The 27,005-nt window shown below is 40.0% G+C and overlaps 1 long non-coding RNA gene across 3 annotated transcripts in view; it reads left to right on the top strand.

Moving 5' to 3' along the window:
- The window catches only part of LOC149127682 (uncharacterized), a 437,400-nt gene that overhangs the window by 264,280 nt on the left and 146,115 nt on the right, over positions 1 to 27,005 (top strand). The window lies entirely within an intron of this gene.

Here is a 27,005-nt window from a genome sequence, read left to right as displayed (position 1 = left end):
TTCCTCTCTGCTCTTTTCATTCGAGACCATAGTACATTCTGTTTCCTGTCTTATGTATGTCCCTCCTTCTTTGATGTTTGGGGATTGATGTATAGGGGTCTACTCTGCCTCTGATGGACTTTTAGGGTATTTTCCATAAATAAACTTTCCCCTCTAAGAGAAATGGAAAAACCCCTCAGCCATTAAGAATATACACTTATCCCTACCTCATCACCCAAGCCAGCTACCCTGAGCTAGTTTGCTTTGCAAATTTCCCTCTCTGCCCTACCTTTCCACTGGTAGAAATAACTTCATGTTGTCAAGTGCCTTTGAGGCACAGACTTTTTAGTGGAGGGATTGAGATTGAGAATTATTTTCCAACCTAACCTCCTCTTAATGAATAAACATTTGAAAGTAGCGGCCAGTTGAGGGGTAGTGTAAATGAAAGTAAATATCAGGGTGGGCAAGGAAAACACGGCCACACGAAGTGGAGAGGCAGGGAGCAGTGCCTAAGAAAGAATGTAAATCAAGGCTTTCTTTTTTCCCTTTTATGAGAGGCCACCCGGATGGTCAGGGTGCCGACACAGGCCATGATGTTGTGAAAAATAACAATGGAGACAGCAGGATGTCATAATACAAACACCATCTCCAACAGAAGGGAAGGCTGCCTAGAGTCTGTCCTCACACCCTGCCCGCTCCCCTGCCCAGGCCCCTCGCCATCCTCTTCCTCCTCCCCACACCCTCCCCGCTGCTGCCTTCTTCATATGATCCCAGTTGAGCCTGCATGGCCCCCAAACACCTGGTTGAATGATAAACATGAATGCCTGTGGTGGTCCTGTCAGCCCTAAGTCTTTGTAAAATAACTGCTGATGTACAGCTTGGGCTGGGATTGATTTCCCAGACTGCCTGCATCTTTGCAGTGATGGACGTTGAAGTCTGCCTAACTCTTCCTCTCTCCTCTGTGACTGTACGATCTTAAATAGGCTGGAGTTGTGAGGAACACATCTCAGTCCTACCCCTGGAGTCAGTTACAAATCAAACATGGTGTTTACAAACCCTTATATTTTGAAAAGAACACTTTGCAGTGATTAAATATTTATGCATGGCACACACTTGCAACCTTGATGATTTATTTGGAATTTATAACTTATAGTAAAATATAAATTCTTTCCCAGTATGATATTAAAATATGTTTAATATAAATATATGTATATATTTAGATATAATTTATTTTCTCTGTGTATAGAGTATCCAAGATGCTGGATTAAAAAAATCTGTTTTCCTGTGTATTTGTGTGTTTTTTTTTAATGGTCTCCATAAATCCAGGGAGCTCTTGCTTACACCACTAGCCTCTTTCAATAGAAACATGTTTTCACTGGGATTTCCACGTTCATAATTATTCCTCTCATTTCTCTGCAGTGAGAAGACAAGCTGCTATTTCATTGCTTTGGGGAAGTTAATAATATGGTAGGCAAAACATCAGGAAAAATTATAATGAATGAAGCTATACAAATCGGAGGGAAACACATGTCAGTGTTCTAAAATGTTCCTGTCATAAATCCTGGAAATTTCACTATAGTCACAGACAAATAACTCCTTAACGCATAAACACCCAATTAATTAAGCGTAATGTGGTACATAAGTTTGAATGAGTTCTAAATAGGAAAATGGTCAAATAATGGTACCTGAGACCACTGATGAATAGGTGTTCATCTCTGCTGTTCAAAATTTCTCAGTTGGTCTCAGTCTAAAGTCAGGCTCATCCACAGCACTCATGAAAATAAATACAACATATATAGTTTATAAAAGTAATATTATTGACTTCTTTTTAAGTACCTAATGGCTAAGCTTCACACCCAGAACTAAAGAGAGAGAAAAAAAAAGGATCTTTTCTCATCTTAGATTTCTATCTCTTGGGTGTCTCCAGAACAGTATTTCACAAGTTCTGTTTTCTCTATTATTTCCAATTTATGAAAGCCAGGGTTTTATTATCCTCCTGTTTCTCTTAAGTTTCTTGAACCACTTTTATATGGTACTTGTGGGGACACATCTGACCCGACTGATATTTTGTAATCCCTCAAAGCTACTTCTCAAATACAACACTGAAAATACTTCTAATAGAATGCAAAGATTTTCAGAAGTAAAAAGCCTTTTCTCATGCCAGGCTGAGACAGGTGGCCATTCTTTGGGTTTTTATCTCATCCCAAGCCTTTCACTCATATCTATCTATCTATCTTTCTTTCTTTCTTTCTTTCTCTCTCTCTTTCTCTCTTTCTCTCTTTCTCTCTTTCTCTCTCTCTCTCTTTCTTTCTTTCTCTTTCTCTCTCTTTCTCTTTCTCTCTTTCTCTCTTTCTCTCTCTCTCTTTCTCTTTCTTTCTCTCTTTCTTTCTTTCTTTCTTTCTTTGCACAGGCAGAGTGGATAGTGAGAGAGAGAGACAGAGAGAAAGGTCTTCCTTTTGCCGTTGGTTCACCCTCCAATGGCTGCCACGGCTGGTGCTCTGCGGCCAGTGCACTGCGCTGATCCGAAGGCAGGAGCCAGGTGCTTCTCCTGGTCTCCCATGGGGTGTAGGGCCCGAGCACTTGGGCCATCCTCCACTGCCTTCCCGGGCCACAGCAGAGAACTGGCCTGGAAGAGGGGCAACCGGGACAGAATCTGGCACCCTGACTGGGACTAGAACCCGCTGCTAGGTGGAGGATTAGCCTATTGAGCCGCGGCGCCGGCCACTCATATATTTCTACCTCTGTTCAAGTGTCAGTGGCTTGTTGTGGTCTATGCCTTCTGCATGTTCAAAGTTGTATCTGTTTCCTCTCTGTGATCTTAGTGGCCAGCCTTATGACATATAGCCTGCCACAGAACAGTGCTCTGTTCAATCCATGTACCTGTGTGTTCTCATTTGCTCATTCATTCACTCACTGATCATGTGCTGAGTGCCTGCCTGTTCCCTGTCTGGTACTAGACTAGACACTGGAGAACTGTGATGAAGCAGATGCAGAAGGATCCCTGAAACTTAGGGGCTGTGATGTTTTCTCATGTTTAGGCAAACTAAAACCAGTTTAATAAAAGGAAAACTCCTTGGATATTGCATCTTCAACATCAGGGAGACATAAACCCAAGTCAGAATGTGTGTCAATTTGTATATTAATTTTGGTGTCAGAACTGACTATTCCTAGTTCTTTTTCAGTGTTTTCCCCCCAAACAATGTGTTTAAATTTACTGTTTTTTTTTTTAAGATTTATTTATTTATTTGAAAGAGTTACAGAGAGGCAGAGGCAGAGAGAAAGAGAGGTCTTCCATCTGCTGGTTCACTCCCCAAACGGCTGTAATGGCCAGAGCTAGGCCAATCCAAAGCTAGGAGCCAGGAGCTTCTTCCAGGTCTCCCACATGGGTGCAGGGGTCCAAGGACTTGGGCCATCTTCTGCTTTCCTAGGCCACAGCAGAGAGCTGGAAAGGAAGTAGAGCAGTGCGGACTTCAGTTGGTGCCCATATGGGATGCCAGCACTGCAGGCGGTGGATTTTCCTGCTATACTGCAGCACCAGCCCCTCTACTTGCTGTCTTTTAATTATGTGGCAAGTGTTTAAGAAACTTCACAATTCTCATGAAACAGATCAGAGGTATGGCAGGCCTCTTTAGGAGGAGTTGCTGAATCACTTTTCTTCTTACAGAAATCAGAAAAATCAGCCAACAGGCACATGAAAAAATGTTCAAGGTCACTAGCAATCAGGGAAATGCAAATCAAAACCACAATGAGGTTTCACCTTAACCCGATTAGAATGGCTCACATTCAGAAATCTACCAACAATAGATGCTGGAGAGGATGTGGGGGAAAAGGGACACTAACCCACTGTTGGTGGGAATGCAAACTGGTAAAGCCACTATGTAAGTCAGTCTGGAGATTCCTCAGAAACCTGAATATAACCCTACCGTTCGACCCAGCCATCCCACTCCTTGGAATTTACCCAAAGGAATTTAAATTGGCAAACGAAAAAGCGGTCTGTACCCTAATGTTTATTGCAGCACAATTCACAATAGCCAAGACCTGGAACCAACCTAAATGCCCATCAACAGTAGACTGGATAAAGAAATTATGGGATGCGTACTCTTTAGAATACTATACCGCAGTAAGAAACAACAAAATCCAGTCATTTGCAACAAAATGGAGGAATCTGGAACACATCATGCTGAGTGAAATAAGCCAGTCCCAAAGGGACAAATACCATATGTTCTCCCTGATCGGTGACAACTGACTGAACACCAAAAAGGAAACCTCCTGAAGTGAAATGGACACTAAGGGAAACGGTGACTTGATCAGCATAGCCCTGACTGTTAATGAACAACTTAATACATTATCCCTCTTAGTAGTTGTTTTGTCTGTTCTACTTAATATGACTGGTTTAATTCTGTAATTAATACACAGTTATTCTTAAGTGTTGAAATTTAACTGAAATGTGATCCCTGTTAAACGTAAGAGTGGGAATAAGAGAGGGAAGAGATGTACAATTTGGGACATGCTCAAGCTGACTTGCCCCAAATGGTAGAGTTAGAAACATACCAGGGGACTCCAATTCAATCCCATCAAGGTGGCATGTACCAATGCCATCTCACTATTCCAAGTGATCAATTTCAGTTCACAATTGATCATAATGAAAGGACTAAGAGTCAAAGGGAGCCCATAAACAAGTCTAGTACCTGCTAATACTAACTGATAGAATAAATAAAGGGGAGAGTGATCCAACATAGGGAGCGAGATACTCAGCAGACTCATAGAATGGCGGATGTCCTAACAGCACTCTGGCCTCAGAATCAGCCCTAAAGGCATTTTGATCTGGCCGAAAAGCCCATGAGAGTATTTCAGGCATGGAAAGCCAAGACACTCTGGCAAAAAAAAAAAAAAAAAAAAAAAACCTAAATGAAAGATCTCTATGAGTGAGATCCCAGTGGAAAGACCAGGTCTTCAAAGAAGGAGGTAACTTTCTCTGAAGGGAGGAGAGAACCTTCACTTTGACTATGACCTTGTCTAAACAAGATAAGAGTCGGAGAACTCAAGGGGCTTCCATAGCCTTGGAAACTCATGACTGGTGCATAGGGAGATTACTGATGCCATATGCAGGAGTGTTAATTTGTAAAGTCAACAACAGGAGTCACTGCGCACTTACTCCTCATGTAGGATCTCTGTCCTTAATGTGCTGTACATTGAGACTTAATGCTATAACAAGTACTCAAACAGTATATTTCACTTTGTGTTTCTATGGGGGTGCAAACTGTTGAAATCTTTACTTAATGTATACTAAACTGATCTTCTGTAAAAAAAAAAAAAGAAATTAGCAATTCCCAACTTGACTCTCACTGGGATTAAATGTGACAATAGGTCTGATCTGATTTCATCATCATTTAAAAAATCATCTATTATTTTTCACTTTATGTTTCTGTGTGGGAGCAAACTGTTGAAATCTTTACTTAATGTATGCTCAACTGATCTTCTGTATATAAAGAGAATCGAAAATGAATCTTGATGTGAATGGAAGGGGAGAGGGAGTGGGAAAGGGGAGGGTTGTGGGTGGGAGGGATGTTATGGGGGGGGGAAGCCATTGTAATCCATATTCTGTACTTTGGAAATTTATATTCATTAAATAAAAGTTAAAAAAAAGAAATATTCAATATTGTCTTTATATTCTCAAGGGCAAAACATTGACTACTTTCAATGCAAATAAGTATAAAATGTAATATTTTTGAAAGAAAAAAATCTCTTGTAGTAGCTTCGTTAGCCATGTTTACTGTGTGATTTCAAGATTTTCTTCTTGTTTACATTTTTAAATAAATTTTAAAAATCAAAAAAAAAGAAATCAGAAAAATCAAATCTACTGTTACAGAGACATTGACTTGATCTTAATTTTGTTTCAACTTTTAAAACTAATGAGAAAAGTGAAAACTGTTGACATTAAGCTTAATGCATAATAAGGTATGGAAGCTTGACAGCTATAGAATAATTGTACATAAGATGGAATAAAGGAAGAGGGGTTTGTATGATTCAATTTTGGTGCACTAATAAAAGTAACCCAGATCTTAAAGGCTGTAAGAACTCACCTGTGTTTCTTACATGTTGACACCTTTGGGTCAATAGTCATCCAAGAACTGGAATGAAGAAGCAGTTTCAGTTTGGGACTTGTTGATTTTATGGCAGAGTGATGAGAGAACAAGAAAGCCTGAAGAATTAGATATAATGGCTTTTAACTTGTCAGTTTAGACACAACAGGTATCAAGTGAACTTCCAAGTGACATGGGGTTGGGGATGTCTAGTCTCCTACCAGAGGTACTGCATTCTGGCCTCAGGTGCAGATGCATAATATCCTACAGGAAGGAATGGGGAGAACATTTGATTGTTAGGAACAGCAGTTAAGTCCCCCTCAGAGGGACAGAATATGAGTTGGGGTGATGTAGCTTTTAACCTGCTTGTCCCCTCCCCTGAATAACATTAGCTTCTCTTTTTTTTTCCTTCCTTCCTTCCTTCCTTCCTTCCTTCCTTCCTTCCTTCCTTCCTTCCTTCCTTCCTTCCTTCCTTCCTTTCTTCCTTCCTTCCTTCCTTCCTTCCTTCCTTCCTTCCTTCCTTCCTTCCTTCCTTCCTTCCTTCCTCTTCGACAGACAGAGTTAGACAGTGAGAGAGAGAGACAGAGAGAAGGATCTTCCTTCCACTGGTTCACCCCTAAATGGCCGCTACAGCTGGCACTGCACAGATCTGAAGCCAGGAGCCAGGCAATTCTTCCTGGTCTCCCGTGCAGGTGCCCAAGCACTTGGGCCATCCTCCACTACCTTCCTGGGCCACAGCAGAGAGCTGGACTGGAAGAGGAGCAACTGGGACTAGAACCCTGCGCCCATATGGGGTGCCAGCACCACAGGCGGAGGATTAACCAAGTGAGCCATGGCACTGGCCCCAACATTAGCCTCTCTTTAATGTGGCAGAGTACCACTCATCTTGATTGCAAATATGTACATCTGAAGAGGCAGGGTTTGTCACTCACTCCTTGATGTGCTCATGGTCCTGACATCTCTTGTCCTCTCTGCAGAGTAATATCTGTGTCTCACTCATTTTGTTTCCCATGAGTCTAGAACTGACTCAGATACAATGCGTGGACCCTCCAGAAACCTTTTATGTGTAAGTATAGCCAGGATGTCTGTGATTAGGCAATGGCTTTAGTTGGTCATATTGTGGTGGAAGAGGGCAGAAACAAGGGCCAATATTTTCTAGTTCTGTTCACTAAGAAATTGTTTCCTTGTATTACTGTCTTCATGAAATCCTCCCCTTTACTAGTAATATCTGCAGTAGAGAAGCAGAAAATATTCTTTTGGCATATTTATGTGGTTCCAAGCTACTATCCAAATATGCAGAGGCATGCAGAGAAGAGTCAGGTCTTCTTGGGGTGAGATAGAACCCCAGAGGTCCTTCAGACATTGTGAAAAACTTGCTTGCATATGATAAAAACAAAACTGGTAAGAAGCAATGACTTTAGTAACGAACCTGGTGATATGGACTGAAACACTTTTTGGTAGGTGGAAGTAACATTTATTTCCTTCTGATATAAAATGAAAGAAGATGGAGGGGAAGGAGGAGAAGAGCAGAGCAGGAAGAGAAGGGATAGGAAAGATACTGTGTGGAAAGAGTTCTCAATGTCTGGTAACTTACCAGTCCCTGAGATGCGTTGTAGATACCAAGTATCTGAGTGAGCATCTGTTCTGAATGACAGAGTTTTAAAACAGGAATCTAAGATTCTGTTTTCCAGATTCTTTAAATGCACAGTAGTTCATGACCTGTGTATTATTGGTCCCATGATTTGTTGACAATCTCCTGCTGAGTGCTGAAAACCAACCTCTGTCAACTATTAATTTCCTCACGTCACTGGTGTGTGCTCTTTAAAGGTGTGCCATTTTAGAATGAAGAAAGCAGGCAGGACAAAAGAGTCAAGCAGGTCAACGCAGAGAGGGAGGGAGCTCACCAACCGAGAGAGAAAGAGGAAAGAGGAATAGAGGGAAAGGGTCAAAGATGGAGATGCTGATTCTGAATTTGATGAACAAAGTTCTGAGTAATAAATGTGTGTCTGCTGTGCATGAAGGAGAGGAGAAGGAGGGTGGGAGAGGAAAATGAAGAAGAAGAGAGGGAGGAAAAAGGAGGAGGAGGAAAGGAAAGAGAGAGAAGTGAAAGAATACAACCAGCTCATGTTCTGACAATGATCCTTCCCAGATGTTAGGACAATGGAGGGAAGTCATCATCCATTTACCAAAGACTTTTTGCTTTCCAAATAATTTTCTAGGTGTTTTATGTCTATTATCTTACTGAATTTCTGTTTTCTGATGGAAGTATTATGACCTCTTAGAGGTGAAGAAATTGTGGCTTAGGGAATGCAAATAACATGATTGAGCTGACTGATAAAACTTAAACTCAGTTACAAGTCACTGTTCTCAGGCCGGCACCATGGCTCAATAGGCTAATCCTCCACCCGAAGCGCCGGCACACTGGGTTCTAGTCCCAGTTGGGGCGCCAGATTCTGTCCCTGTTGCTCCTCTTCCAGTCCAGCTTTCTGCTGTGGCCCGGGAGTGCTATGGAGGATGGCCCAAGTGCTTGGGCCCTGCATCCACATGGGAGACCAGGAGAAGCACCTGGCTCCTGGCTTCGGATCAGCACAGTGTGCTGGCCGCAGCGGCCATTGGGGGGTGAACCAATGGAAAAGGAAGACCTTTCTCTCTGTCTCTCTCTCTCACTGTCTACTCTGCCTGTAAAAAAAAAAAAAAAAAAAAAAAAACAAAAAAAACACAAAAAACTGGACTTGCCATATTTTCTTTCCATAAGAATAGAGACCTAATAGGTAGGGAGGAGACCGTAAGTAAATGCTATTTTCTGCTTGTTTGCCTTTGGATACATTCTACAACCTCCCCTTAATCTGCTTTGTACATGGTGGTGACCTCTGCCGTTGGCAAGGCCAGGCTGCCTTATTGACTGCCCCTAAAGAGGCCCTTTCCAGAGACTGGAGAGCAGGGAAGGGAAAGAGCCTCTGTCTATGCATCAAGAAACATCTGCAGCTGTGGACATAGCTCCCTGCTGCTTCAGCCTCTGAGTGGGCAGCCTCTTCCTTTAGGATGGGTGCAGTATCTGAGCTCTGGGAGTTCTGCCTCCAGCATTTGACCCTCTGTCCCCAGAAGGGAGAGTGGCTTCCTGCTCTTGCTAACCTTTGGATAGTCTCACCATCTCCTTAGCCATCTAAGTGGTAAAACTAGTTCTGTATATTAAAATACCCTACTGTGCTTTCTGTACTAGCTCCCATTTTTCTGACAAGGCACAGATGGATATTCCATCCAAATGAGGTATCATAATAGAAGATTGGATTGGATTGGAGGTAGCTATATATTAGCTTTTGGGAGACCAGGAGGCATTTACTATACAAAGAAAAAAAAGACATATTAAGGAAAGCTAATAGTTGAAATATTTTAGCTTTTCTTTAGGGTTCGCTGGGTAAAATCGTTCATATAGGAAAGCTGGACCTTACATAGGTCCATGCCTATCACACATGTCTAATTATAGTTTGGATGTACTCTAGGTACACTAAGGGAGCCAAAACCCCCAGCAAGCAAGGGAAGGTGAACTCAGGGGACAATAAACAAATTTCCCTAATTGGAACAAAGAGAACAGCCAGAAACAGAAAAGGCACTTGAGTGAAAAAGGTTTTTGAAGGCCTGGGCCAACATTACTCCACTGTTTGTAATACTCTACTATTACTTTCAGAGGGTTTATTTATCTGCTATAATAATGACATGTTTATTTCTTTCTCCTTTGTTTAGCCAACATTTACTGAGCCCATTATTTGTATCAGGCTCCTTACTAGGTAGGGCACACCCTGGGGCGGAGAAGCAGCCCCTCCCCAACTGTCAGTGCTCAGAGCCCAGTGGGAGAGGAAAGAAGCAAAGGGAACGAGGAAATGCAGTGCAGGTCACCGGACTGCAGCATGGACATTCTGGAAAAGATATTGGCCTGCAAAGACTTCCTGGGTGGTTTTAAAGGTGTGCAAATGGAATTGGGAAGAATGGTGACTGTTCAAGGGTTAATAGAGAGGGAAGAATTAGGAATGAACACATTCTCAGGTTTCAGATTAAAACACTCCAGGAAGACAGTGCTCTGTGGTAATCCCAGGACAGATCTGGGTTGTTGAAACTCAGGCAAGGCCAGAATTCAAACCAATAGGAAAAATATTGGTGAATTATTTTTTTTCATCTTTAGATTATTTAAGACAAGGGGATAGAGATCCAAGAGCCATTGGCTTTTGTAGAGATGTGTATTATGTTCTGAAAGAGCAGTAGCTTCAGTATCTTACCTTATTGGGGTTGAAACTAGATTTTGCCACTTTTTTATTTTTTAATGTTTTAAAAACTTTTTTGCGATATAACTGTATATCACACAATTCAACCATCTGACATATACAATCCATCAGTTTTTATTTTGATCTGAGTGTTGTGTAATTGTCTTCACAGTATTTTAACACATTGTCATCACACCAAAGTGAAGCTCCATAGACACTGGTAGTCATTGCCCAGTTTTCTCCCAACCCCTTCCCACTTATCTTCCTTCTCTATTCCCTGCCTGTTGCAAAACTTATCTACTTTCTGTTTCTAATCATTTGCCTATCCTGATGCATATTTTTAAAAGATTTATTTATTTATTTGAGTTACACAGAGAGAAGGGGAGAGAGAGAGAGAGAGAATGAAAATGAATATCTTCCATCTGCTGGTTCACTCTGCAGATGGCTGCAACAGCTAGGTACGGGCTAGGATGTTCCTGGTGCATGTTGTCTCTCTCCTCCTTTATAGTCCTCTTCCACCAATCCCAACTCTGCTACCCACACGCCGAGTACACTGCTCTCCTCCAATCAGGAGCAGGTCCTACAGTTTGTTGGTTGAACTGGAGGCAGCTGTGTAGAAGCTGTTTCTCCCTTCTCAGCGCCATATTGTGGGAGAGCAGATGCATAGAATAAGTCTTAATTCGAGTAACAGTCTAGTCCGAGTTGCTCCCCACAGTGACCTTTGGTGTTCTCAAAGGTGGAGGGAATAAACCTCCCTTGTTTTGTGAAAGATGCACATCTTTCCTCCTTGTGAGAAGGTGTCTTAGGGAGAACCTCAATGGAAAATTTTGTATTTTATGTGGGAAAAAACAAAACAAAAACCAAAGGCTTTAGAGTGTGTCCCAGACACTCGGGCATAACTAGAAATTAAACACATTTTTTAGAAAGCTCAATTGACTCCTCAAACACTTGGGGGGTGTTTTCCGACATTTGGGGTTCTTGCATGTATAAAATATACAATGTTTTCATAATGCTGGTAATTTGGTGACAGATGCTGCTGAGGTTCAATATAATGGAGTATGTAAAAATGAGGAAGCAATTAAGGCATTTTTAGTTCCCTCTGAGGTTTGCAAAGATTGCTTAAATATAACTATCCAAAGCAACATACATTTTTTTTATCAAAGCCAAATTTAAATGTTATTTAATGTTCAACCTTTTGGCAAGGAAAAGATGTCAAGTTTTTCTTTTTCTTGTTATTATTAATTTAAACAAATGTTGCTTTGGATTGCTTTCCCTGTAGCAGAATGTTTGTGAGTCTCAGAGGAAACTCCAAGCATGCTTTTCCTTCTTGTACCATTCACGAAGCACACTGGCTCTGTAGTCAAAGGGAATGCTGTAGGTATCAAATGTTCAGCATAGTGCATGGCTTGGTCTTTTCCCACTCTCTTCTCCTTCATGTCTCTGCCATTTGGAATCCCACACACCTTTTTCCGTCCAGGTCAAAGACTTTGTAGTAGAAAAAGCCTACACTTTGTTGCCAGGGGTGGGTTGGTGGCGGGGGGGAGGGGGGGGGAATCCAAAGATGATGCTTTTGGTCTCTAAACACAAGCACATTCTCCATTAAATTCCCATTGACTGGTTGCTTTAACTTAGAGAATCTCCCTCTTTCCTTCTAGTAAATGAAAATCATAGTACTTCCACATGGAGCAATCAGCTGGTGTTACTCCATCCCACTTCTATCCCTATTTCTTCTGGTACCAACACTCTGATTGTATTTGGATGAAGGAGACTTTCATTTCCTGGCCAAGAGGTGACCATATAACCCAGGGAAGCCAAGAGAAGGTGCTGTCCCTGGAATCTGGGCCCTGAGAGAGGGACACTGAGAACACCTGGAGCTCATTCCTACTGATGACTGTACATCTAGGTCATTAGGACATACCACTTCAGTTTTCAGAAACTGCCTTGGGTCTTTATGTAAATGTGTTGCCTTTTTATATTTTCTCTACAGTTTGGTGAACTACTCTCTGTGTTTCCAGTATTTTTTAGAATTATGCATAAGTGCTTTCAGTGCTTATAATCAAATACTTAAAATAGTAGAAATATTAGTTTCCTCATGCTTTTTGTTCCTCAAACCATAACTTGATGTGTTTCTCTTAGAGGGGTAAGCATGATTTTCTTCATGCCAGATAAAGTGGTTTGTGTCACTGGTAGTGATCTTTAGCTCATTGAAACTTGTGGGGAATTAGCTTATTACCCTGGCTCCTCTCTGGACCCTGTTCTTCCCTCCCCTGTGCCTGGTGGAAACCTCATCTTGGTGACTTGCTTATGCACATAGCTGTGCAACTCTGCTTATGGACTGTCTCTCCAACAAAATTTTCTCTGTATCAAATGTCTTGGGGGGATTCTTCATTAAGGCTAGGAGATCCTTATAATTGAAAACAAATCGAAGCAATACAAAATCTCATTTAAACTCAGTACTTTCTAAATTAATTTGTCTATAGAAATCCCTGCCTTTGGCATTTGTGGTGTGTGGCTACAGCTGAGCAGCAAGGAAGATGGGTCTGCTGACAATGCATAGCCACAGACAGGGCATCTTGGGATCTTTCAGAGCATGGATTCTTTAGGCCAGTGGTTTTTCACCTCAGTTTCCTCATTAGAGATCACTTTATTCAACAACTATTTTGCACCAGGCCCTGTACTTGGGTCTTGGGGTAAAAGGCTGAGCGAAATGTGGTTTCTGCTCTTCGGTGATGAGCCAGACACACGAGGAAATTCAACAGAGTAAGGCAGGTGCTGTGACACAGCAGACACGGAGTGCAATGGGAGCACCGAGGAGGAAGTGGAGCCAGGATAGGGTAGTGAGGGAGGGTGTTGTGAATGGCACTACACCTGAGCTGGCTCCTGTGGGATGGCCAGGAATTGTTTTTTGTGATCACACAGAGGCTTCTTGACTTATGATAGAGTTACATCACACCAAACCTGGGGAACATTGAGATGATCTTAAGTAGAAAATGCATTGAGTGCACCTAACCTACTGTACAGTGTGGCTCAGCAACACAGAGTACCTTGGAGCATCTGTTGTTTCCCCTCATGATTGTGGGGTTGACTGGGGAGCTGCTGCCACTGTCAGCATCAGGAAGAAGGTCAAGAGAGGACGAGACCCATTAGCTCAGGAAAGGACCAAAATTCTAGGTCCATTTTATACTGAATGCCTATTACGTTGCATGTCATGCAGGTGGGTCAGATCATTGTAAGTCACGGGTGGTCTTCAGTGATATAGTCCTGGGTAACACAGCAAAGTGTTCACCCTGAGGGAGACCCTCTCTGTGTTTTTAGATTTTATCTTTACAGTTACCTCAATATTTTTTTTTTCATTTTCAATTCTCTTTATATACAGAAGATCAGTTTAGCATACATTAAGTAAAGATTTCAACAGTTTGCTCCAACACAGAAACATAAAGTGAAAAATAATAGATGATTTTTTAAATGATGATGAAATCAGATCAGACCTATTGTCACATTTAATCCCAGTGAGAGTCAAGTTGGGAATTGCTAATTTCTTCTTTTTTTTTTTTTAACAGAAGATCAGTTTACTATACATTAAGTAAAGATTTCAACAGTTTGCACCCCCATAGAAACACAAAGTGAAATATACTGTTTGAGTACTCAATATTAAGTAATGTTGGTATCCTTGTTTTACTCATGTGGAAACTGAGGCACAAGGAAAATTTTGTGCCTGAGCTTTATGCCTCCAAGTCCAAGACAGAGTTAAATATTTTCCCTTTCCTAGTGTTTCACATTCACCTTTACCCTGGAGTTGGCACTGTGGTTTTAAGTATTTTTTCCCTTTAGCAGAATGTGTGTAGTCTATTTTGACTATAGGAAGAACTCTACAAAGGAATAATCCTCATTTCTTTTAGCTTTTGCCATATTAAGAGCACTGCCTGGTACTTGTCAGTCTTTTCTTAACTCCTCATTTAGTTACTTTCAGTCTGGGGACAATCAATCTTATAGCAGAGTCATGTGTTTTATTTCCCAGTTTCTTATCAGGACATATTCTCTTTATTTGAAGATCCATCCTCATCAATACTCAGCAAGTTTCAGGTATTGCAGTAAGGGCCAGGTAAACATCTGTTAGAGAGCCTGGACAGACATGTGGTTGTCTAAAGGAACCTCACTCCAGTGAGAAAAGGAGCCTGGGCTCGAAGAAGAGAGATGTGAGGTTCTAGGGTAAAGGTGGCTTTAAAGCCCTCTGCGCCTGTCATATGGAATCTGTGGAGGTTGGGGCAGATCTAGCTTGAGTTCTGTCAGTCATGATGATTAGTATCCACATTTTAGATTTGTTTTTAGAGTTTTATTTATCTATTTGAAAGAGAAAGAGAGATCTTTCATTCACTGGTTCTTTACCCAAATAGCCAAGGATAGGCTAGGCTGAAGCCAGGAGCCAGAAGCTCCATCTGGGTCTCTCATGTGGGTGGCAGGGACCCAAGTTCTTCATCCATTATCTGCTGCCTCCCAGGATGCACAATAGCAGAGAACTGGATCTGCAGCAGAGCACTGGGTCTCAAACTAGAAACTCCAACACAGGATGCAGGTGTCTCAAGCAATGGCTTAACCCACTGTGATACAATGCCCAACCCCTTGTGTTCAGTTTTAATATTCAGTACTACAGACAATGATCCATACTTCCTTTAGAGATCAAAATCTAAAATATCTAAACTTTATTAAGTCTAAAGATCTATACTTAGTAATTGTGTTTTTTCACTAATTGCATTGCTTAACAAGAGGATGCTGAGATTGGGAAAAGCTAAATGGCTTTCCTGATCAAATGCTGGGATTTGATGATTTGTGATAACTTCTCTTTCCTGCTACAAATATCTATGCTGTGCAGCCTCTTATGTGACACATGTTCTGAAAACTCTAGCCAGAGAAGAACAGCTGAGGGCATAGTACAGAGGCGAAGCCATAGCCTAGGACAAGTTGGGAATGGGTTCTACATTTTTCTATGCTGTCTTCCTTTGATGTCTCAACTGGTTGGATATCAAGAAGCCCAGTTCTTAGGTTCTATAATTTTTAAAAATAAAAAGAAACATATTCAGATATTCTCTATTCCTCCCCAACGTTTTAGGTTTCTAATGCTCATAATGTGCTACAGTCTTGGATTGTAATTACCGAGATAAATGACAAACATATTTTTTAAAAATTGCACTCCCTGGCAGAGGAGAACTGACAGGCTGCTTTGGTCTATTTCCATGTGTCCTCGATGAGGTGCATTGGCAAGAACCTCTGATGAAACTTTCATTTCTCTTGAGCCCAGATCATAATTTGCTGCAAAATGCTTCTAAACTTTCCATATGGGTTTTCCATCTTTTACATATCTTCCTGGGGCCATAGAGGTCCAAGTCTAAAGCTGGAATTAGCATGTATACCTGAGCGTTTGATACTGCCATCATCACTGAATTAATAAGCATCTCCTTGTCCTTGATTTTTATCTTACTGATGAACTTGTTTTGAGTTTGTACACAAACACCCTTAAAAATCTAATGAGCCTAGAAAGTTGTGAAGGAAGTCAAGTTTGAAAGTACGGTTTCCTGAGTAACAGTGATTCACTGTTGAGTATCAGATGATGTTCTTCCACTCCGCCTGCTGGGTGAAACTTTAAAATGTCTCTGAAGAGACTTTACCCTGAAATATTTGATTTAATGATCACAGGTTTTGAAACAAAATGTACCTGCCTTTTCCTGGAAATCTCCCATGCTGAATTTCTTAGGCTGTAAGGGAGCAAACTTATAGAAAAGGTTGAGGTTTGCAACTCAACTCTTAAATCATCAGCTAAAGTGTCCAATAACCTCAGCCAAATATCTTTATTTCTGTTTTGCCAACTTTTTCAATTTAAAAATAACCCTTTATTTACCTGTTTCATAAAATGTAAAATGCAAATTCTCTTGCATTATATCACATTTATACACCTCACTAGGAGCAAGTGATCATTTAAATTTCATATTTTTTAAATAAAAATTTGAAGTTCTTATCTTCTTTTAATCACAATCTATTTCCTGGTGACAGAAAAAACTAATGCAACAAACATAGCTGATTTTATATAAACCCCAAGTTTCCTTTATGAAAAAGAAGATGAATGAAAGAGCAAATGATAGAGAAGCATTTTAGTTTGATTCCTCTCTTACGTTCCCTGTTCTGTGTTTACCTCCATTCCTTAGATCCTTTTAGTATTTGTATGTTCAGTGTGCTAAGATTTTAAATGTGTTGTTGATTGTACAATAGTGTGTGTATGTGTATGTGTGTGTGTGTGTGTGTGTGAGAGAGAGAGAGAGAGAGAGAGAGAGAGTGGGAGCAAGGGAGGGAGAGACCTGGGTGGGTTACATGAGTATATTTTTCTTACTGACTGCCCAGATTATTTGGCTAGTCCACCTGGCTAGAGGATTGTCTGTCTAATTGGGGTTAGTGAGATTTCTCATTGGAAAGCATTGTTAAGTCGGTCAAACTCAAAATGAGTGCACACATCATCCCATGGCTAGACTTCTAACACAGTTGTCTGCTTTCTGCTTATGGCCATCAAACCATCATCTATACTGGTGTTCCTCCAAGAACAATTTCCTTATGGAGTACCTCCTTTGGGTAACAGATAGAATCATTGTGTTTGTTATGGATTGGATTAAGTCTTCCTAAAATTTGTATGATAAAGTATATTCCCCAGCACCTCAGAATGGGATACAATCAAGCTAAAATGAGATCATTAGGGTGGAGCCCCCAATCCCAAATGACTGCTGTTTTTATACAAAGAAGAAACTTTGACACAGAGATACACACAGAAGAAGGATGACATAAGACGTGGGAAGAAGATAGTCTTTCAAGAACTAAGGAGAAAGGCCTGAAACAGATTCCATTGCAGTCCTATGAAGGATTCAACCCTGCTGACACCTTCATTTTGGACCTCTGTCCTCCATAGTTGTGAGACGGTAAATTTCTGCTGTTGAAGCCACCAGGTGTGCCATACTTTGTGTGGCCGCTGTAGCAAACCAATACACTGTGGTTCTAGCTGATATATATTGAAATATATATTCCAGGTGATGACTGCACACATTCATTAGAATCATCAGATTGCCTGGAGTAGGGAGTAGTCAATGAACTTATTTTTTAATCAGTGGTAGCTGTAAAGGTAAATTCTGAATCATGAGGAGAATAACATTCCAAGCAGAAGGAATAGTAAGTACAAAGAAGAGGTATGTAGACTGGCATATTAAAGATGCAGATTAGGTTAAAGTCCCTGAAGAGGAGACTGCTACAAGACACCAGAGTAAGAGAGAGAAACTTGTTCAAAACCATGAAGCATCAGCTCAGGTGTTCCCCAGTATGACTAGTTTTAGTAAACTGCCGCGGTCTTGTCTGTGGCACAAATTATGTCCTGGACATTTTCCTAGGTTCCAGCCCCTGCTGCCATTGCGGGAAGCCAGATGACCAGATGGCCCAACCACAGGTGTCAGCTCCAGCCCCACCCTAATGGGATTCGATACTCCTAATTCCCTGCCCCCCTCAAAGGTATAATAAGACCTGCTTCCTGCACACATGCCTCCTCTAGATCTTTCTCTTGACCTCCTGCTACCTTCACCCTCTCCCCCAGCCCATCAGGTTTTCCCTACCTGACAATAAACTTTTCCTCTAACTCTGGTGTGTGGTGTGTTTTGTGGTGGTCTTACAACTAGTATCACCTTACACATAGAAGCCCTCTTCCTAGCATATTTTTATCTTATTGGCACATTTTGACAAAACATTTTACTTAGAATTGAAGGAACTTGGTTTTTGTTGTTGTTGTTGTTGAAGCCCCCTTACTTCCATATCTTGAATTCTGCTATCTCAAGTCCTGTAGGAGGTGAGAGGGAAGGGAATGGTCAGGTGGAAAGGGGTGATTCTTATATTAAACAAGAAATCTGAAGCTCAGAGCATTTAGACATGTTAGGCCTGGAATCCATAAATTCTGATCCTCAAATCAATAGTACTGTCCTTCCTGCCTCTCTCATAAATAAGCACAACACTAGAGATAGCTGAACATGATCTGCAACAGAAATATCCAGTGATTGGACTACTTACTCAGTGTTGCAACACCAGGGTGATTCATCCAAGGGAGGCTTCTTGTTCTACTATGAACTGAATATCTCCCTTCTCCTAAACCCACCTCTCTAGGACACCACTTTGTTCCTTTTTGCATGCATGTCTTATTTCCACCACAAGAGTAAACTGCATTCACTTAGTAGCTTTCCATATGGCCTGGATGCCTTACATAGAGTGTATGCCCAGTGAATTGATTTGTGTGGAAGATTCAATAAAAATATTTAAAACACTAGAAGTTCCACTCAGAGGTAGCTACTTAAGAGAAATGTTAACATGCTCACACACAAATTTGCAAATGACCCCAGAAACTTTATTCATTATGGTATCTATACTATAAGCAACTAAATGCTCATCACCTGCTGTGTTTACCAGGTGACAGATAAGATGTAATATATACATAAATAGAACAAAAATGTATGAACTACTGATGCATGCTACATATGGATAAGCCTAAAATTATTATATGAAGTAAAAGTAGTCTATAATAAGAGCAGATATATGATTCTATTAATATTAAGTGTCTAGAAAAGGAAAATTTAGGTATAAAATAGATTAGTAGGGATAGGACTGTGGTTGGGGATTATTATAGATGGGCATTTATTGGGGAAAAACATTCTAAAACTGATTTATTGTGATGGCTGTATATTTTGGTAAATTAACTAAAGGATCATTATATTGTGCACATGAAGTAGATGATTTTATAATATGCAAAATATGTCTCAATAAAGCTGTTAAAGGGTAAAAAATAGTACCTAAATAGGGATTATGATGAAGGTGATCCTAGAGTAGAATATAACTATCCCTACCATGTACTCACATAGTATAAAAATTCCAACACAGCACCCTGTTATTCTGGAACTTAAAAAGTTACAAAACAATCTTGTATTTCATATATTTGCATGCATGAGCAAACTTGTTTCTATTTTGTTTGGATGGGATAATATTAATATTCCCTTCTGTTAAAGAATAAAGACGTGTCTCACATGCACAAGTGATCTGTTGTTTTCCACTAGGCTATTCTTTTACAACTAAATGTTAGGGGCTGGCATTGTGGTGTAGTATTCCAAGTCTTCGCCTGCAACACTGGCATCCTATATTGGCATTGGTTTGAGTCCTAGCTGCTGCTCTCCTGATCTAGCTCTTTGCTTGTGGCCTGGGAAAGCAGTGGAAGATGGACCAAGTGCTTGAGCTCCTGCACCTATGTTTGAGACCCAGAAGAAGCTCCTGGCTTTGGATGGGCCCAGCTCTGACTGTTGCAGCTACTTGGGGAATAAACCAGCAGATGGAAGATTTCCCTCTCTGTCTGTAACTCTGCCTCTCAAATAAAATAAATAAAATATTTGTAAAAGAATATAGATTAAAAGAAAAAAAACTAAATGTTAAATCAATGAGACTTGATAGCACTTAAAAAGAGAGAGTGGTTAATTCTACCAATGAGAAGGCCTACAGGAGAAGTAGTATTGGAGCTGGCATCCTTGCTCTGAATTTATTTGTTGAGTGTTTTTATAGAGAAGACTGCATGTGGTATGCCATCTCTAGAAACAGCTCATTAGGATTTTGCATAATGGACGGTGAAGTAGTTTCGCAAAGGAAAACATAATTAGTCACTCCACTGAACCTGGATGACAGGATCCGTTTCCTAAAAGACAAGGCCATTCAAAATAGCATGAAGTTGTGCCCTTTTCTGGCAGAAAGGAGACTGCATATTTTCAGTGTAATGCATTTCAGTGATCCAAGGCAGCATTTTATTAGACTCCAAGAATTGCCCCCAAATCTACAAACCGTGTATCATATTAGATTTTAAGATATTCAGAAAAGGAAACTCTTGTAAGCCAACTGAAAAAAAATGTTCACTATTATCAGATTGAAGCAATTATTATTCATCAGAGTCAGCAGTGGTCTCTACCATGGTTTACTAGTAACCACCTGTGATATTTAAAGAACGCTTTGAGGAAGTTTGTGAGTCTGGCACACTTTGCTGAGTCACTCATTTTCAGTGCTGGATAGAGAGTCTATGCCTAGAAGGGTTTTTCTGGTCAAGACATGAGTTTGGTCTTTCCTCTTCATTGCTTATGCTAAGACCAACCACTTAATAAAATAGGTTAGAAAATTATTTTCACAATCAGATATTGAAGTGTTTATAAATATATATAAAGCACGCAATATACATTTATGTATTATATATATTTGTATCTGACAGTTGGGCTGCAAGTTCTGAAATGTTCATTATTACATAATCAGAATGCCACCTGTATCAAAGAAAATGCGGATGTCATGGAAAGCAAGAGCTGTTTTTATAGCTGGGTTTTAGAGATCTAAATCTAACCCCCTTATTGTGAGAATAGAACTAAGGCCTGGAGAAGCTGATGTTATCCTAAGACAATACACATCCCATTAGCAGAAAAACCAGCACTAATGTGAAATTTTTCAGACTTTCTGTCCAGTGCTTTTTCTACCACACGGAACAACCTTCATCTGTACTCTTCTTGTTGATCTTCCTCCAGTAAACATGGCAATGTCTTCTAATAAAACCAGTACCTATTAATCCATTCATTTGTACAAAGATATCTTAAATAGTGATTATGAGTCAGATGTTGTATTAGAGTCCGTTCATAGAAACTTTAAATTGCTAACAAAGGTAAGCACTTGTTCCTTGAAAATTACTTTGCCATAGGAGTTATTTGAACCGTTTGTTTCGTATATGATTCTCAAGGATGGATCTTTAGACTGAGCACAGAATTCACTCATGATTAAACAATGTCTAATGTTCTTTAAAGAAAGCTTACAGAAATTTCCTAAGTTTTACATTTTTTAATAATTTTACAAAGATTCCCAGAGCTGATGTAAATTCTTACCTGAAACATTCTTGTTAATAGCACTTTTTTGGTTGTTAAAACCTTTATTTTTCTTGGAAAAGACCCCAGAAGCACAGACAATCAAAGCCAAAATTGACAAGTGGGATTACATCAAGCTGAGAAGTTTCTGCACTGCAAAAGAAACACTCAGCAAAGCGAAGAGGCAACTGACAGAATGGGAGAAAATATTTGCAAACTATGCAACTGATCAAGGGTTAATATCCAGAATGTATAAAAAGCTCAAGAGAGGGGCTGGCACCGGGGCTCACTTGGTTAATCCTCTACCTGCGGCACCAGCATCCCATATGGGCACAGGGTTCTAGTCCCGGCTGCTCCTCCTCCAGCAGTCCAGCTCTCTGCTGTGGCCCAGGAAGGCAGTGGAGGATGGCCCAAGTGCTTGGGCCCTGCACCTGCTTGGAAGACCAGGAGGAAGCACCTGGTTCCTGGCTTCGGATCGGCGCAGCACCGACCGTAGCAGCCATTTGGAGGGTGAACCAACGGAAGGAAGACCTTTCTCTCTCTCTCTCTCTCACTGTCTATAACTCTACCTGTCAAAAAAAAAATAAATAAAAAAGCTCAAGAGATTCAACAGCAAAACGAACAGTTCTGTTAAGAAATGGGCAAAAGACTTAAATAGGCATTTTTCAAGACAGGAAATTCAAACAGCCAACAGACACATGAAAAAATGCTCAGGATATCTAGCCATCTGCAAATCAAAACCAAAATGAAGTTTTACCTCACCCCAGTTAGAATGAATTTCATACAGAAATCAACAAATGCTGGTGAGGTTGTGGGGAAAAAAGTACCCTAATCCACTGTTGGTGGGAATGTAGTAAACTGGTACAGCCACTGTGGAAGACAGTATGGAAATACCTTAGAAATCTGTTTATAGATCTACCATATGACCCAGCCATCTCACTCCTGGCAATTTACCCAAACAAAATCAGTATATGGAAGAGTAAGCTGTACCCCCATGTTTATAACAGCTCATTTCACAATAGCTAAATTATTGAATCAACTCAGATGTCAGCTGATGACTAGATAAAGAAATTACGGTATATGTACTATGGCATACTACTCAGCTGTAAAAAAAAAAATGAAATCCTATCTTTTGCAACAAAACAGATAACTGGGAGTCATTATAGTTAGTGAAATAAGCCAGTCCCCAAAAGATAGATATCACGTTTTCCCTAATCTGGGGTGACTAATAGATACCTAAAATGTAATGCATTGGAGTGAAATAGACATTTTGATAATCATTGATTGTTTACAGCCCTTGTCTTTATTGTTGAGGAACAATATTTTTTCTTCATATTATTTGTTGAACTCTTTACTTAGTGTAGGGTTAACCTTATGAGTATAAAGTAAACTGAAGATAGATCTTTGTAAAAAACAAAACAAAACAAAACAAAGCTTTTATTATTGAATAGCATGGCTAGAGTGGGAGAAAGTGCCCATGGCAGGGCACTGAAAAGACGGGTTACCTACAACCTCTTTACTAAAAACGTATTGATGGCTAGGGCCAGGGATTACTCATTTCTGAGTCACCCACAGTGGTCAGAGTGCCACAGATCTATAAAAGTTGACTCAAATAGAATCCAGAGTCCAGTGAAATAATGATTTCTGCAGGTGATTCCCCAGCATGGGTGCTCACTGGGATAATTTGTTACTTCAGGATTAGGAAATTGATTTGGAGGATAAATTTTGTACATATTTTTAAAATCAAGACAAAGTTGTCTCTAGAATGGTTTGCTTGAAGAAAATTGTTTTTATTTTAATCTTTTTAAAGTACTTGCAGCTTACTACCTAAACAAATTATAGAGAATAAATCCAGTGTCACTCAATAAATTATTTGTATTCACCTATATATACAGATACTCTGGGGCTCGTTGTAAGGGTTATTGTACTGGAGTCCAGGGACACATGGAATGAGAAATTAAACCAGGTCCCTGCTTACCTCTTCCCTACCTCTAGAGTTTGGTAGAGGAGATTAGCCTTATTCTGATAAATCATGTAAGAAAATGGAACACTACAATGATGCTATATTTTCTAATGAGTTCAAATTGCTCAGAGTCTCTGAAGAGTGCTGTGTAATAAGAGTGGTTGATGAAGGATTTGATTTGGTGAGGGATGTCAGAGGTGTCTTCTCTGAGGAAAGAATGACTGAATTGAGAAGTAGGAGTCACAGAGTTTGCAAAGATCCCATTGGGAGTAAGGCAAGTTCTCTTGAGCATGAATAGAATGACATAAGAACAAAAGATGGAACATCACAGGTCTTTTGTTTTTATTCAAAGAATTGGGGGGAAAGACTGGAGGATTTTAGTTTGTACATGGAATAAATGAAACAGGCTGCTTCCCAAAGAATTACAAGCATGACATCCCTGGATGTAGGTAAATCAATTAGAAGCTGAGTAGTTTAGGAGAGAGGTCATGGTCTTTTTTTTTTTTTTTTTTTAAGATTTATTTGAAAGTCAGAGTTACACAAAGTGGAGAGGCAGAGAGAGAGAGAGAGAGAGAGAGAGGTTTTCCATCCAACAGTTCACTCCCCAATTGGCTGCAATGGCTGAAGCTGCATCGATCCAAAGCCAGGAGCTTCCTCCAGGTGTCCCACTTGGGTACAGGGGCCCAAGCACTTGAGCCATCTTGTACTGCTTTCCCAGGCCATAGCAGAGAGCTGGATTGGTAGTGGAGCAGCTGGGTCTTGAACCAGCGCCCATATGGGATGCTGGTGCTTCAGGCCAGGGTGTTAACTAGCTGCACCACAGCGACAGGCCCGTGAGAGATCATGGTCTTAACAGGAGTAGATCTGGAGAAAAGTAGAAAGTGAAGAATGGTTTAAGAATGACTATACCAGGGGCAAGTAGTGGTGGGAATATGAATGGTGATGGGGAAGAAGGGATTTGAGATAAATCCTTCATTCCATTTTGTATGACTAGATGGGTTATAGCATTACTCATTGCCACTAAGATAGTGACAAATTTGAGGTGATGTATGAATCTGGCTTTAGACTTACTGAGTTGTGGTATCTGAGACATCTAGAGGTGATGACAGGCAGTTAAACACAGGGGACTCTAGATATGGGTAGGCTGTCCTCCCTAGGTAGATAACATAGTATCAGTAGACTGAGAGTTAGATCTTACATGTTTGCTCTGCAAAGAGACGAATCTCTATGTTCCTGGTGCCGAGACCAGAAACCTTGGGGAAACTTCTTATTGACCTTGTGTGGGTCAGATACCCATATATAGTCAAGACCTTTTGGGTAGGAATTAGATACAAATAGGGCGATGGAATAACTGGCAGCTTCCATGACTGTGATGTCCCTTTGGGAAAGGCAAGAATTTAGAGGAGGACATGGAAGGAAAGCAGATAGTCTCATACAATTTTATCACAACACTATGCTAATTAAATATATGAAATTAACTTTGAGTCAGACCTACTTTGTAAGAATTTCAGACATACGCAGGAGCTCTGAGATATGAGGAATGGGGGACAAGAGGTTGAAAATCAGTAAAGGCAGGATAGGGAAATATAAATGAATTTTCTGCCATGATTATTATATTACATGGTATTTTCATTATATTTTTATCATCCTGTGTACTTTAACACACTGTAAAATTACTAACATTTTGGGTCATTTGTTACTTATCCCTGTGTTTCACTGTTCAGAAAAATATGTCATATTATTGCTTCTCAAAAATTCTTGATGAGCTAATTATAGAATAAATGCATAAATAAATGCACACATGTAAACTGAGAATAATATGACTCTGAACTAACTCCTTAACCTTCCTAGACTTCAGTTTTCCATTTGTATAATGGATGTCTATAATGGATGTCTCTCGGTTTTCACATTCTAAATGTTCTATTAAACCATTTTGATTGAATGTTTAATTTTAATTATCTGCCCACATAATGCCAATTTTTTTTTTTTAAAGATTTATTTTATTTATTTGAAAGAGTTACAGAGAGAGGTAGAGACAGAGAAGTCTTCCATCCACTGGTTCATTCCCCAGATGGCCACAATGGCCAGAACTGTGTCGATCCAAAGCCAGGAGCCAGGAGCCTCTTCTGGGTCTCTAATGTGGGTGCTAGGGCCCAAGCACTTGGGTTGTTTTCTACTGCGTTACCAGGCCACAGCAGAGAGCTGGATCAGAAGAGGAGCAGCTGGGACTAGAACCAGCAGCCATATGGGATGTCGGCGCTTCAGGCCAGGGCTTTAACCCACTGTGCCACAGTGCCAGCCCCCATAATGTCAATTTGGTAATTTCAAATGCTGTTCGTGTTTTCTGTTTTCCTTTATATGGATATTGCTTCCTGAGGTAGTGAGTAAAGCCCACCAGCCTCATATTAGATGGAGTCCAAACCTGTTTTGTTCATTCTCTCTGTGCCTCTGGGAAATCCATTTAACATTTATAAACTTTAGTGGTATTTAAAAATTTCTAAAATAAGAATGCTAACATCTGAATTAGAAGGCTTTTATGATAGAGTGGGTTATGGACACTGAAACATAGAAGGCTTCAAAAGCATGTCTTGATTTCTTGGTGCCATTGTACTTTGTGTCTGGGTTGTTGTAATAAAAACATGTTCATCAATTTTTGTGAAATTAATCACAATTCTCTGTTTTACTTGCTCTGTGTACTTTTGGCTAATTCCAGTCAATTCTTCTTAATGTTTCCACAGAATATCAATATCCTACAAGCTAAACTGATAATCATTAATAATAGTGATACCTACCCAATTTTCTTTTTTTTTTTCTTTTTTTAGACAGATAGAGTTAGACAATGAGAGAGAGACAGAGAGAAAGGTCTTCCTTCTGTTGGTTCACTCCCCAAGTGGTAGTAATGGCCAGAGCTGTGCCCATCCGAAGCCAGGAGCCAGGTGCTTCTTCCTGGTCTCCCATGCATCTACCCAATTTTCAAAGACATAAGGTACATTAAGGCTTTCCCCATTTTATTGAGGTTTGCTGATTAATAAAAATTTATGCATTTAAGGTATATGACATGTTTTTTGATATGTATGCATTGTGAAGTGACTGCCACAATCAAGCTAATAACATATCTATTACTTTGTATTGTTATTCTATTTATTTTGTGATGAGAACACTTGAGTGCTCTCAGCAGATTTCATGTATATAATATATTATTAACTATAATCACTATTCTATACATTGTCTTGAGAACTTTTTCATCTTATGACTGAGTTTGTATTCTTTGACTGATCCTCCTTCCTCCTTTCCTTAGTCTGTGATGGCCACCATTCTAATCTCTCTTATTATAAATTCAGCTTTAATTAGATTCTTCATGAAAATGTGATTATGCTGTATTTGACTTACATGTCTGGATTAATTAGCATAATTTCTTCCAAGTTTATCTAAATCAGAAATGACAGAATTTCTTTGGGTATAAAGACTGAAAAAATATAAAGGTACTTCAGAAAGTTTCTGGAAATGGGATTAAAATATAAGTTTATTTTGGCACAAAATATTTGCAATCCATTCATATGAGGGATCTTCAACAGGTTCATGGAAAATGTGCATTATGGAAAACTGTGCATTAGGTACACTCATATCCCACTGTATGTTTATGTTTGTGTCACTTTCTCTGTCCACTCATCTGCCAACATTTAGGTCATTTCCATATTTTGCCTTGTGTGAATAATGCTGAAGTGTACATGGGTGTGCAAATAACTCTCTGAAACACTGCTTTTTGTATCTTTTGCAAATATGT

Source organism: Oryctolagus cuniculus, chromosome 2 (assembly GCF_051225735.1).
Source record: "Oryctolagus cuniculus isolate XC-2025 breed Fujian yellow rabbit chromosome 2, ASM5122573v1, whole genome shotgun sequence".
Classification (NCBI taxonomy): Eukaryota; Metazoa; Chordata; class Mammalia; order Lagomorpha; family Leporidae; genus Oryctolagus; species Oryctolagus cuniculus.
Note: the sequence above shows the minus strand (reverse complement) of the source record. Positions and strands in the feature narration are given on the sequence as shown.